This window comes from Oncorhynchus mykiss, chromosome 3, assembly GCF_013265735.2.
Source record: "Oncorhynchus mykiss isolate Arlee chromosome 3, USDA_OmykA_1.1, whole genome shotgun sequence".
Lineage (NCBI taxonomy): Eukaryota > Metazoa > Chordata > Actinopteri > Salmoniformes > Salmonidae > Oncorhynchus > Oncorhynchus mykiss.
Window position 1 is genome coordinate 19,010,895 of NC_048567.1, and position 14,043 is coordinate 19,024,937.

General features: G+C 42.4%; 1 protein-coding gene across 2 annotated transcripts in view; it reads right to left on the reverse strand.

Annotated features, from left to right (window-relative positions):
• The window catches only part of LOC110511207 (oxidation resistance protein 1), a 197,274-nt gene extending 184,016 nt beyond the window's left edge, over positions 1–13,258 (reverse strand). For both annotated transcript variants that reach the window (XM_021592227.2, XM_021592216.2), the window contains exon 1: positions 13,111–13,258. The gene's annotated coding sequence lies outside the window, so the exon portion shown is untranslated. The remainder of the gene's footprint in view (positions 1–13,110) is intronic.
• Positions 13,259–14,043: the final 785 nt, after the last annotated feature.

The following is a 14,043-nucleotide window of genomic DNA, read 5'->3' on the forward strand; positions in this document are numbered from 1 at the left end:
CACACACCCCTTTGGCCATCCCCCTCCCTCCCTCCACTCACTGACTCACTCACTGACTCACTCACTCACTCAGCAACAGCCTGCCTCACTGCTTAATAGTCAGCAGCAGCAGTCACAGTGAAATTAATTTATCTATTTTTAAAGAGAAATGCCATGGCGTCTGCAGTGCAATTTAGAAATAGCCCAAAATCCCACAACCCACAACCAATACATTTTCACCCACAACATTGTTTTCAAAGTAGCCCAATTTGACGGGAAAACCGCCGACATGGCAACCCTGGTACGGATTCGCTTCATGCTGCTACAGTGTGGTAGCCAGGGGTCCAAGACAGTGGAGAAGTTGAGCCTCACGCTTCAACACTCTTAAGAGTCTACCTTTAACCTAATAAAAACAGTTCTGTAGGAATGAGGTTTGTGCATCCTTATACATTATCACAGCATATTGGCTATGTTTGGACTGCCGATATTGTTATTTTCAAACCATATTATATAAAAAACGTTATATTTGATAACAAAATAAATCAGTTGCTGTATCACTTGTGAGGCACAGCTGAGCATAAATTGAAATAATTCCCTTCTTATTTTACTGGACTGATGGAACCAGCATCTGATAGTAAGTCTCAGCGGAGGGAGAGAGCAGCAGTAGAGATCTGTATATAATCAAGTCTCCACCCTAACAATGGGAGTTGTCCCAAAGGTGGGAAGGCAGGCGACAAGTTTAGGTCCAAAATAAGCCCATAGAAACACATTGGGCTTATTTTGGACAGATTTTTCGAGAGTGAAACCTCTCGCTTCGCCTCTTCCTCTCTGGCAGCAGAGGGTCCACCTCTCACAGTCCCTGCTCTGTCCTTTCCTCTGGTAAGACTGTCCAGAGAGAGGGGACACCGTCCTCCACCTGATGGCTAAACTTGAGTTGCACCGCATCATTTCTGCCTTATGCACAAATGTATTTTGTTCCTATGACCAGAAGAAGTGAAATATTCCTCGATATTAAAATAGATATGATGAGCTGCTAATAATAAAAACGCAGGGCAATCGATACACTTGGCTACTATCGATACACTTGGCTGCTATCGATACACTTGGCTACTATCGATACACTTGGCTGCTATCGATACACTTGGCTGCTATCGATACACTTGGCTACTATCGATACACTTGGCTACTATCGATACACTTGGCTACTATCGATACACTTGGCTACTATCGATACACTTGGCTACTATCGATACACTTGGCTGCTATCGATACACTTGGCTACTATCGATACACTTGGCTGCTATCGATACACTTGGCTACTATCGATACACTTGGCTACTATCGATACACTTGGCTACTATCGATACACTTGGCTACTATCGATACACTTCGCTACTATCGATACACTTGGCTACTATCGATACACTTGGCTACTATCGATACACTTGGCTGCTATCGATACACTTGGCTACTATCGATACACTTGGCTACTATCGATACACTTGGCTACTATCGATACACTTGGCTACTATCGATACACTTGGCTACTATCGTTACACTTGGCTACTATCGATACACTTGGCTACTATCGATACACTTGGCTACTATCGATACACTTGGCTGCTATCGATACACTTGGCTACTATCGATCCACTTGGCCATCGATACACTTGGTTACTTATTCATTGCAGCTGCAGTGAGAGTGGAAGTAGGGAGAAGAGCGTTTTATGTTTTTAAAAGTGTTGAATAAAAACAGTGTTGACATAAAAACATAAACTCACTCATAAAAACAGAAGCTCTCTGATGTATTCTTTGACAGTCTCTCTCTGGTCATGGTTTTAAAAGTTGCCGATTGGCCAGCACAGTAGGCTCTCTTGATTTAGCCACAGCTCTCCTGGTCCGCCGGGTAGGTGGAGTTTGTCCCATCAGACAAATGAAATGGTTAAAAATGGGAACACTTTGCCTACCCAGCGTGCACAGGGCTTCTGAATCATGAGCACTTCCGACAAGCACGTAAGACAAATAAATACAAATGAATAGGAAGCGCAAGGCTTTATCCTTGTCTTTTCTACAAGGGTGTGTTACAGCCAGCCACTATGCCTTTGTCCCAAATGGCACCCTGTTCCCTACATGGTGCACTACTTTGGACCAGAGCCCTATATAGGGAATATGGTGCCATTTGGGATGTATCCTATGACAGTTATTTTTTTCTCCCCAATTTCTTGGTATCCAATTGGTAGTTACAGTCTTGTCTCATCGCTGCAACTCCCATACGGACTCGGGAGAGGTGAAGGTCAAGAGCCATGACTCATCTGAAACACGACCCAACCAGAAGCATCAATGTGTCTGAGGAAACACTGTACACCTGGCGAGCGTGTCAGCGTGCATGCACCCGGCCCACCACAGGGGTCGCCAGAGTACGATGGGACAAGAACATCCCTGCCGGGCCAAACCCTCCCCTAACTTGGACGACGCTGGGCCAATTGTGCCCTGCACCATGGTTCTCCCGGTCGCCGCCGGCTGCGACAGAGCCTGGACTCTAACCAGAATCTCTAGTGGCACAGCTAGCACTGCTTCAGACCACTGCTCCACTCGGGAGGCCTACTTCCTAAGACTGTTTATTGCCAAGTCACTATAATAAGGTTGAAGAATACGTGAGGTCACAAATGTTACTTGAATTACCCCTTCAAATGAAACACATACTGTATAAAGCTACAGGCTTGAGTCATTTAATAGGTTATAAACTACTATTTGAACGCAATCCAATAATGATGTACTGAATTGTGAACCTGTAACGACACATTGTGAGCATTTACATAACAGCTCTGCTAATCTGGATCATAATACAGGAGTTTTATAGCAATATGAATACGTCTGCCAAAAGTGGACTTATGTGGACATTTAGCTAGACTCAAAAGCAACAGCAATATAACACGATCTTTCAAAACACCAAACTATAGAGGCAAATTCTTTAAGAATGAAAGACACATGAAACTGCATTTGAATAAACCTGACGTGTTTTTAGGAGAAACAAAAGGTGGCAAATCCTCATTAGGGTCACACGGTGAAAGCATACTGTGCTAGAAAGCAGATTGATGCATCTTTGAATTCTACAAGGTTGATAGGCCATTCAAAAACAGCATTCTCTATTATTCATCCTCTACGAGCACACAGTGTTGTTTTATTGGTGCTAAGTTAATTCATGTTATCCCCGTGACTGTTATGTTCAGACCAAAGCAACGCCCTTGAGAATGGTTGATGGGTAATATTCTGAAGGAGACAGCAGCGTCAATGACTGAGCCTACGGTGTTATGAAAAACTATTGTGGGACGCAGTAGGCCTAGGTTATAAAAGCTACTTTCGGCTCTTTAGGTTTAGAAAAAAAGCTGCGACACATAACTGTGCCATTAACAACAGTTGTACAAAACACACAAAAAATTATAATGAATTCACATATTAAAGGGAAATTCCACCACTTTTCAACCTGATACTCATCATCTCATACCCATACCAGTGTCTACATAATATTATGTGAAAATGACGTGTTTCTACGATCTGTGGTTGAAAAGATAAGAAGAAAAGTCTTAAAATATCCTTCCCTAAGACATCCTTGAGTAGGATTTTTTTTCTTTTGAAATTGTGATTTTCAAAACTTGCAACGAGTTTCTAGCCAGAGGGAAGCTATTTTATTGCTCCCCGCGTCACCATGAATCTCATAGGGTTTAAAAATCACAGTTTATTTTTATGTCTTACCTTTTTTCATCAGGTAGAACATTTTTACTTCATATTTGTTACTACAAAACATAGAAATGTGCCCTTTTCACATGTGGACACCAGTGGAGGCTCCTCAGAGGAGGAAGGGGAGGACCATTCTCCTCAGTGAATTTCATAAAACTAAAAAGGGTAAAACATTTAAAAAGTTGTCCTTTTTAGAAAAGAAATTACTAAATATATTCACGTCACCAAATAATTTATTAAAACACACTGTTTTGCAAAGAAGGTCCACAGTAGCCTCAACAGCACTCTGAGGGTAGCGCCATGGTGTAGCCGGAGGACAGCTAGCTTCCGTCCTCCTCCAGGTACATTGACTTCAATACAAAACTTAGGAAGCTCATGGTTCTCAACCCCTTCCATAGACTAACACAGTAATTATGACAACTTCCAGAGGACGTCCTCCAACCTATCAGAGCTCTTGCAGCATGAACTGTCATGTTGTCCACCCAATCAAAGGATCATAGAATGAATCTAGTACTGAAAGCATAAACTACAGCTAAGACTGCAATGCATAAAATGTTGTGAGTTGTTGACTCAAATTGAGAGAAAGACAATAGTTGAACAGTTTTGAACAAATTCATTTCTTCAAAAATTAAGGAGACGCAAGAGAGATAGAGAGATTTGGTCATTGTTTTTCACTTTCAGTTTACATTAGCTAGCTGGCTATGACTATTCAACACAACACTGGAACTCTTCCAAGTCAAGGTAAGCTTTTGGTTTTACTAATTCATTGCCACTTGGGCCCGCCGGTGTAACTGCTAAACTGCTTACTGACTATACACTGTAACGTTACTGCATGATTGTAGCAGGTTTACTAATGAGTTAGTTCTATTAGCTATGTTGACTATGACGTTACTTTAGCTAATACGGTGACAACAATGCAGGCTGTGTGAAGAAGTTATGATATGGTTTGGCTTGGAAAGGTTATTTTGCCTGATCTTATACAGTTGATGTGTTGTGCATTGAAGTCCACAAACATAGGGAAAAGGTGAGAGTAGAGCGCATAGATGCGAGAAGGTATACAATGTGGCTGCTATAAAAGTGAACTGTGTTTACGTGTGATAAGGGGTGTATTCATTCCGCCGATTCTGTTGAAAAACGTTTCTTAAACGAAAGAAAACGGAACAAAACGGGGATAAACATACCCGAATTTGTCCAATAGAAACTCTAATTTGCAACTGTTGGACTAATGAATACACCCTTGACCTGTGTGTACCGACGTTGTAAACTTTAATTCATAGTCTAGGTTGTAGCAACCTCATAATAGGTAGGGACAATTTTAGTATAATGTAGTAGCCTAAACCTATCAATGTTACATTGAACTGGGTGAATGGAATATAAATGACAGTCATCCATTATGCTGTAATAGAAATAAGGCCATGCTCATGACAATAAAAATTGTTCTCCCTCATCATAAACGGCACCGACCGCCACTGGGGAACACTGGGATGGAGCTGGAGATAATGAATGAGGTTGGAAAGTGATGACATTCTCCATTGAGCTTTCTTTTTAGTCCAGGACTAGGCTTAATGTGTGTCCAGGAAACCGTCCCTTAAAGATCAACAGCACAAAACATTCAAGAATGATTTTAAGAATGTGATAGTGCTTTTTGTAACTTCCACTAAACAACCCCACAGACAGACAATGTTTTGCATGTCAGCAGTCCAGTTTTCCAGATATAGGATTTTCAAGGATCAAAGTGACACTTTGATGTGACAAGTGACACTTTGATTCTTGAAAACTTGACTGCTGGCATGTAAAACATTAAGGGACTGCATTAACAGTGGACTAATGAAAAAAAGTGGATTATTTCTTTAAACACAGCAGAGTCAGACAGACACATGACCACTACAGTATATCTATTACCAGTCCTTGGCGCTCTGATAACACGGTTGTTTTTAATTAATTATTCAACTCCTGTCTTTGGCCTAGAGTAGGTCTGGATGGGACAGACACTAACACAGGCCTACTAGGAGGGCCTTCTCAAGTAATTTATGCTATTTCAGTCTACTAGTTGTCTGTATCTATGGTTACTTTAAATACATGGTATATACTCTCTTTCTATGTCTAATGTCATATGTCCCTACAGGTTCACAGTTCAACATATGTTTTCTTCTTTAAAAAATGTATACAAATGATTCCAATTGTTTATTGATCATGTAGAACTTTCTACTGTACTGTATGTAGATTCAGAGTTCAGATCTCTGGTAGGGACAAAGCCAATCATTGGAGTTCAGATCTCTAGACACAGCCAATCATTGGAGTTCAGATCTGTAACCTCAGCTGTAGACATAGAGCAGCAGTAGCTCCTGGCAAGGTGGTAGAACACTGTCATTGCAAGTTAGAGACAACTCAGTACAGGCTGACTCATTATACAAAATGATATTAAACTGACAGGGACAAACGCTCTTGGGGCCTCGTACCATCAAATTCCAAAAGCATGATTCAGTTGGTTGGTGAAGCCATAGAAAGCAGAACTGAAGGCTCTGAGGACGGTTCATTTTGGTTAAGTGCTGTGCGATTCATGACAACACGGTTGACGGCCAGCATTACAACATCAACCCATCATGTTACTGTACATAACACCAGCCTGTGATTTATCATGTCAGCTATCTGTCATATTAATCATCAGGTTCACCAAGAGTCTACACAATTGATAGTTAATTATATGCGCCCTTAAAGGTGGACTCAGCTAGATGACTTTGCATGCACTAAGTAAAGACATAGTGGGTCAATTTCCTCAACATCTAAGAGTGTTGAAGTGCGAGGCTAAACGTCTCTGCTGTTTTGGTCACATAGGGTGCCATTATAGCCTACATAGTTGGTCTATAGGCTGAGGCCTGGCAGGGACAGAGGGTGAGTGACCAGTACGGGCCGGTCTGGGAGGGGCGGGTGGCTGTGGGGTAAATGGGCTGGGTTTACATAAGCTTGGCTGTGCTTAATCCTCTGTAAGCCACAACCAGTCCCATGATGCCGTTTACTGTGGGCTGTACGTAGTATGTATGTAAAGCTGTTATAAACCCTGCCTGTCTGTCGCAACGCAAGTAACAAAGCTGGTCATTTCTGTATAGAGCTATTGTCTATACAGCTTGTGGTCATTACTGCATGGTCTATTGAGTTAAGGGTCAGATGAGTTGAGGGGTTGAGGGTCAGATGAGTTGAGGGATTGAGTTGAGGGATTCAGATGAGTTGAGGGATTCAGATGAGTTAAGGGATTCATTTTCTATCCTTATTTTTGTTGAGCAATTGGTTCGCAGTGGATGGCATCTACAGTATGCCTTTTTGAGATTTGTGTCAACCTGACTGGTGTCTGGGGCTGCAGGTAGCCTAGTGGTTAGAGCATTGGGCCAGTAACCCAAAGATTGCTGGATCGAATCCCCGAAGCTGATAAGGTAAAAATCTGTCGTTCTGCTTCTGAGCAAGGCAGTTAACCCACTGTTACCCGGGCGCTGAAGATGTGGATGTCGATTAAGGCAGCCCCCCGCACCTTTCTGATTCAAAGGGATTGGGTTAAATGCAGAAGACATATTTCAGTTGAATACATTCAGTTGAACAACTGACTAGGTATCCACTTTGTGGTTTCTTCTCTATCACCAAGGTTTTCAAAAACTGAGAAGTGTGTTTAAAGCCAGAAGACTCATGAAGCAATAATGAGAGAATGGAAATGTTTCTTGGAAATGTTCTTGTCACAGAGAATGAAATGTGCATTTCCTGTAATCAGAACAGGAAGCAACTATGCAGTAGCTTCCCTTGTCATTATTTGAGTGCTTTTCTTCCTGTTTTAATGTCTCGCTCCCCATCCCGCTCTGTAAATCGGAACGGCTCTTTTCATTAGGATAAAACACAGCAACAAGCATCATGACTCAACACTCTGAAAAAGCTGTTAGAAAGTAAATCCCTTAATCTAGAACTTTCACTGTTAGCAAAATCCTAACGCACAGTCAGACAGTGGGGTTGTGGCACAGGGTGGTTGTCTTACCAAATAACATCATAGGGAATTATTAAATGCAGAACATTTTAGGTCAAGCATAAGTGCATTGGTAAAAAACCTTTATAAAAAAAGTTGATTGATTGGTTGACTGATTGATTGATTGATTGATTGATGGATGGATTGAAACGTATTAAATGGTGTAGCCCACTGGATTTTACAGTCCAGTGGTTCTCACCCATACACTCAGATGATCAAAAACCCAGCAGGACAATCCTAATGCATCTATGTTTAATCATCGTCTAAGAGTGGAAACTGGAGCTGATGATCATTGAATAGTATTCCCTGACGTGGTGTGTCTATAAATTCCTGTCTGCAAGGGCGTAGGAGCTGGGGGGAGGACAGGGGGGACATGTCCCCTCCAGTGTTAGAAGCAGGACTGAAAAACTGTGAATTTATTTAAGCCAAGAACACTTGCTAGCTACATAATTACTTGCACAATCAGTGTCTTAGTCTTCATCATAGAGTTAGCAAGTTCACAATGCCACCAGTCAAGAAGAGAGCAAAGATAGATGTGCAAAGGACTGTAAGTAAGGTTCTTGGCAACAGAACACACCACCCCTGGCAAACTAGCTGGCCAATTTAAGTGTTTTCACTTCGATGCCTTTAATTTCATCACAGAGAATTTGGTTCATGAAGATGTGCTCCATTGTTAAGACTTTGTTTGGTGTTAGAAGTGACAACCATGAACAGACAGACAGTCTGAGAGGAAGGGAGAGAGAGGCCACAAACCAACATGGTACGATACTGAGAAGTGACTCTCCATGCTCATAAAGTTAATAGGCTGATGATCTGTCATAATGTGAATCAATCTGAATGATTTTATATGATCTCTGATGAACAGGGTAGAAAATGAATCATATAGTAGCAGAGAGTACAACATGGTAGTTTAATTAAATATATGCATATTAACAGTCACACTGGTATTCAGTATAGTATGAATGGCCCTGGTCTTTAGACTGATTGGACTGTTCCTGTGTAAGTGCCTCTCTGCAAGGCCCCCCGTAGCAAAATGTCCCCCCCCCCATGGTAGAGTCTATCCTACTGTACGCCCCGCCCCTGCCTGTTTGAGGTGGTGGTTACCTGTGAGCATAAAGTCATGTTTTTGTAGCTCCTATGCCTTCCCTACATGCTTTCAGTTGTTTTTTGACATGCATTCCTGATTCAATTGTCAACTGCTCAAGGTAGTTTTCACAGCAATAGTGCCTTTAGTGATGATATAGGCCTACTGTTGTCATTTCAGCTCTGAGAAATGAGAATGCTCCCAATTCCATAGACAGGGACTAGGATAATTTTGTACCAGGCAGCGTTCAGTGGGTTGCATTCCAAATGGCACCCTATTCTCTATATTCTGCAGTGCACTACTTTTGGGTAAAAAGAAGTACACTGCATAGAGATTATGATGCCATTTGGGACGCACTTCACTGAGAGTAGGTGTTTTAATCAAGTCTAGCAAGAGCATGTATAATCACAGCACATTGACTCATGACTCAGGATGGAAGGTGTGTTAGCCCCATACAATTACTTACTCTTACATTATACCCGTGTCTGAAATTACTTGTACTGTTTACTCAAACATGATTAGATCTCAACATCTTCCAATTGGAATTGCATGAGCTGAAGTCAATTATCCATTTGAGGTCAAGAGGAATTGGTTTTAGAGTTGAAGATGCACTATGCAGAAAGAGCTTCCCCATTTTCTGGTTGCAAACATTCTAATGGTTTGCCTAATTTCAGTTTATGTGACAAAACAAGCAAGCATAGTGTAGAGAATCATTGTATTTTCAGCTGGTGTACAAAACTGAAAGTAAAAGACACAAAAACAAAACTTAAGAAGAGGAAGCATAGAAATAACGCTGTTACAGATACAGGTATCCTGAGTGTGTATTCCTTTTCTCTCCTTCTCCCCTCACTGTTACAGATACAGGTATCCTGAGTGTGTATTCCTTTTCTCTCCTTCTCCCCTCACACTGTTACAGATACAGGTATCCTGAGTGTGTATTCCTTTTCTCTCCTTCTCCCCTCACACTGTTCAGATACAGGTATCCTGAGTGTGTATTCCTTTTCTCTCCTTCTCCTCTCACACTATTACAGATACAGGTATCCTGAGTGTGTATTCCTTTTCTCTCCTTCTCCTCTCACACTATTACAGATACAGGTATCCTGAGTGTGTATTCCTTTTCTCTCCTTCTCCCCTCACACTGTTCAGATACAGGTATCCTGAGTGTGTATTCCTTTTCTCTCCTTCTCCCCTCACACTGTTCAGATACAGGTATCCTGAGTGTGTATTCCTTTTCTCTCCTTCTCCCCTCACACTGTTACAGATACAGGTATCCTGAGTGTGTATTCCTTTTCTCTCCTTCTCCCCTCACACTGTTACAGATACAGGTATCCTGAGTGTGTATTCCTTTTCTCTCCTTCTCCCCTCACACTGTTCAGATACAGGTATCCTGAGTGTGTATTCCTTTTCTCTCCTTCTCCCCTCACACTGTTCAGATACAGGTATCCTGAGTGTGTATTCCTTTTATCTCCTTCTCCTCTCACACTGTTACAGATACAGGTATCCTGAGTGTGTATTCCTTTTCTCTCCTTCTCCCCTCACACTGTTCAGATACAGGTATTCTGAGTGTGTATTCCTTTTCTCTCCTTCTCCTCTCACACAGTTACAGATACAGGTATCCTGAGTGTGTATTCCTTTTCTCTCCTTCTCCCCTCACACTGTTACAGATACAGGTATCCTGAGTGTGTATTCCTTTTCTCTCCTTCTCCCCTCACACTGTTCAGATACAGGTATCCTGAGTGTGTATTCCTTTTCTCTCCTTCTCCTCTCACACAGTTACAGATACAGGTATCCTGAGTGTGTATTCCTTTTCTCTCCTTCTCCCCTCACTGTTACAGATACAGGTATCCTGAGTGTGTATTCCTTTTCTCTCCTTCTCCCCTCACACTGTTACAGATACAGGTATCCTGAGTGTGTATTCCTTTTCTCTCCTTCTCCCCTCACACCGTTATCTTTTCACTATTATGATTTGCATGAGTTATGTTACGGGTCTCGTTTCCATCCCCCATATACTGCAGGGCCAAAGGGATTCGTAACAAACGCACATAGAATAGATCTACTCTATCCCTCCCCCTCCCTCAGGACCTGAGCCCTAGCACCATGCCTCAGGACTACCTGGCCTGATGACTCCTGGCTGTCCCCAGTCCACCTTGTCGTGCAGCTGCTCCCGTTTCAACTGTTCTGTCTGCGGCTAAGGACCTGTTCCCCGGACGTGCTACCTTGTCCAGGACCTGCTGTTTTCCACCCTCTCTCTCTCCCCATCTTCCTCTCCCTCCCTCCCTCTCTCACTACCGCACCTGCTGTTTTGACCTCTGAATGCTCGGTTTGAAAAGCCAACTGACATTTACTCCTGAGGTGCTGACCTGTTGCACCCACTACAACCACTGTGATTATTATTTGACCCTGCTGGTCATCTATGAACATTTTCACATCTTGAAGAACGATCTGGCCTTAATGGCCATGTACTCTTAAAATCTCCACCTGGTACAGCCAGAAGAGACAACCCCTCAGAGCCTAGTTCCTCTAGGTTTCTTCCTAGGTTTCTGCCTTTCTAGGGAGTTTTTCCTAACCAACGTGCTTCTACATCTGCATTGCTTGTTGTTTGGAGTTTTAGGCCGGGTTTCTGTATCAGCACTTTGTGACATCTGCTGATGTAAAAACGGCTTCATAAATCAAATGTGATTGATTGATTGACTTGCTTTCAATGAGAATGATAGATTGATAACACACATTTCCAAAAGTTACATATTGCAGCTTTAAGCTGAGAGATGGTATAACTGTTGAAGGAGAGTTATTTAAATGACTAAAATTATTATTTTTTAATTGTAAAGACTACATTATGTATCTTACACTTGAATGGTAACGATGCTTTTAATGTTGACTTCTGGTGGGAGACTGGATAGAAAGTTACCTCTGGACCCCTAATTGAACTATCCACTAACCGTAACTCTACAATGGCAAATTGTTGCGGATCAAGAGTTGCAGTAGTTTGTTGACAGTTTGAGAAGCCCAACTAAAGATCATCTATAGCACGTGTCAAACTCATCCCACTGAGGGCCAAGTGTGTGCGGGTTTCCGCTCCACCCTTGTCCTTGATTGATGAATTAAGGTCACTGATTAGTAAGGAACTCCCCTCACCTGGTTGTCTAGGTCTTAATTGAAAGGAATAACCAAAAACCAGCAGACACTAGGCCCTCCATGGAATGAGTTTGACATACCTGATCTATAGGGAATATCCAATTGAAGTGTGACTGTGACCAAGTTCTGTCTGCCCTTGTGGTGCTTGTCTTGACCGTGAGTCTTGAGTTCCTTAGTGGAGCAGGGGCAATGCCATGGCATGGGGTGCATGTAGAAAAGAAATAACCAATGACTGAAACAAACACATACTGTACAAGTTCCATGCATGTCACATGTTCAGCTGTTGGCTACCTTGATGCATTATGCAGCCCGATTGCTGTGGATGGATATTATCTCTATAAAGAGTGGCAGGCCAGATGGCTATAGTTAGGGGGAATTAGTGTTTAAGGCAGACAGACAGACAGGCAGACAGCCAGACAGTGATGAGTAATGTGTATGCAGGCAGGCATCATTCATTCCACTCCCCAAAGAATCCATTCCAGAGATAACTTTCTATCCAGTCTCCCACCATGAATTATTGAACTAACATTAAACTAATAGGGGGATTGCATCATTGCACATTATGTTACCATTGTAATACAATCACATGTTCACGTGTCACATGTACCTGTGTAGTAACATGTATAATGTTATTATTATGTCCCTGTTCCTGTGTCATCCTTTTTACAGCTTATACTTCAAAAACTAGCCTACTTCGAGGCTGCTGGACAATTATATACAGTACTAGTATGGCTACTGTACAGGCTATAGCATAAACTATAATATCTTCAAAAACAATGACAGCCTCGCTCATCGAACAATTTGATACCGCGCGCGGCTTTCTGAAGAATACACGTATTAAATAGATATTTTTAGTGTACCAAATGTGGTGGTTCAATGTTCAATGTCAAGACTGTTAGTTACTCTTTTAACTGGTAATGCAGGTATTTGCGTGCGTACACTGTTCTGCTGAAGCATCGTTTCAGCTGTTTTCTCAAAGCTTTGCGAGGGGTTGTATATAACATGTTTATTAGTGAACAACATGTCAATGCATGAATATACATTACTTGCGGGAATACATATATTTCCATGTATAAAATGTAACTCTTCAAAATATAAGCCGCACCGGCATCGTTTCAAAAACATCACGCGATAGCCTACGCGTCAGTCCCACAATAAAACCGTTACTTACTTTCAGAAGGGATCTCGTGCAATGACCTGGGTTCAGTTGTTTACAAACATTCTCAGTCGGTGTGAAACAGAATTCAGTCTTAATTTTTCTGCAAGCGTGCAGCATCATAGCAGAAAGTGGGAACAGTTGAGACATGCGGAGTAATTTGACCCTCTCGTTATAGAAACTACCATCATGAAGAGGAGCAGGGGAGGATCGGATCAAACCAACACCGACACAAACCTACTCTAGAACAACGGGAGGGATGCATCGAGGCGTTGGAGGAGAGCGATATTGCAAATTGGTTGTGACGAGGCGGATTGGATAGGCGGGGAAATGAAAAGACTTCAGTTGTTCATCATACGACCTATACATTTATCAGACTATGAGACAGGAGAGCTGATGTCTGTGTGAAGGGCTATAGAGCAGACAGTCTCAGTGGTTCTCAATTCAGAGAAGAAACCAGGGGTTCTAGTGATGGATGGAGGGAGAGATGGAGGCATGAGGAAAGTGGGCAGGATGGCGCATGCCATGGACAGCCAGGCCCTAGTGTGTTGGCAGCTTGGCAGCTTTCCTTCTGGGACACAGCAGAGGACTGTTCTGTCACTGTCACTACCACAAAGCTGTCTCAAAGATGTCAGTGAGTTAGTTACTCAGAGCAGTAGCACAACAACATTGCTGTGTCACTAGGCTACTGGCTGTCTGTCTGTTGCTGTTATTAATGCTGTAGACAAGCAGAAGTGTATACCATAATGCTGAACATAAGAGTATAGGAATATCCATCCAGGACCTCTATACCAGGTGGTGTCAGAGGAAGGCCATCAAAAGACTCCATCCACGCAGGTCATAGACTCTTCTCTCTGCTACTGCACTTGCAAGTGGTACCAATGGACCAAGTCTGGAACAAACAGGACCCTGAACAGCTTCTACCCCCAAGCCATACGACTGCTAAAT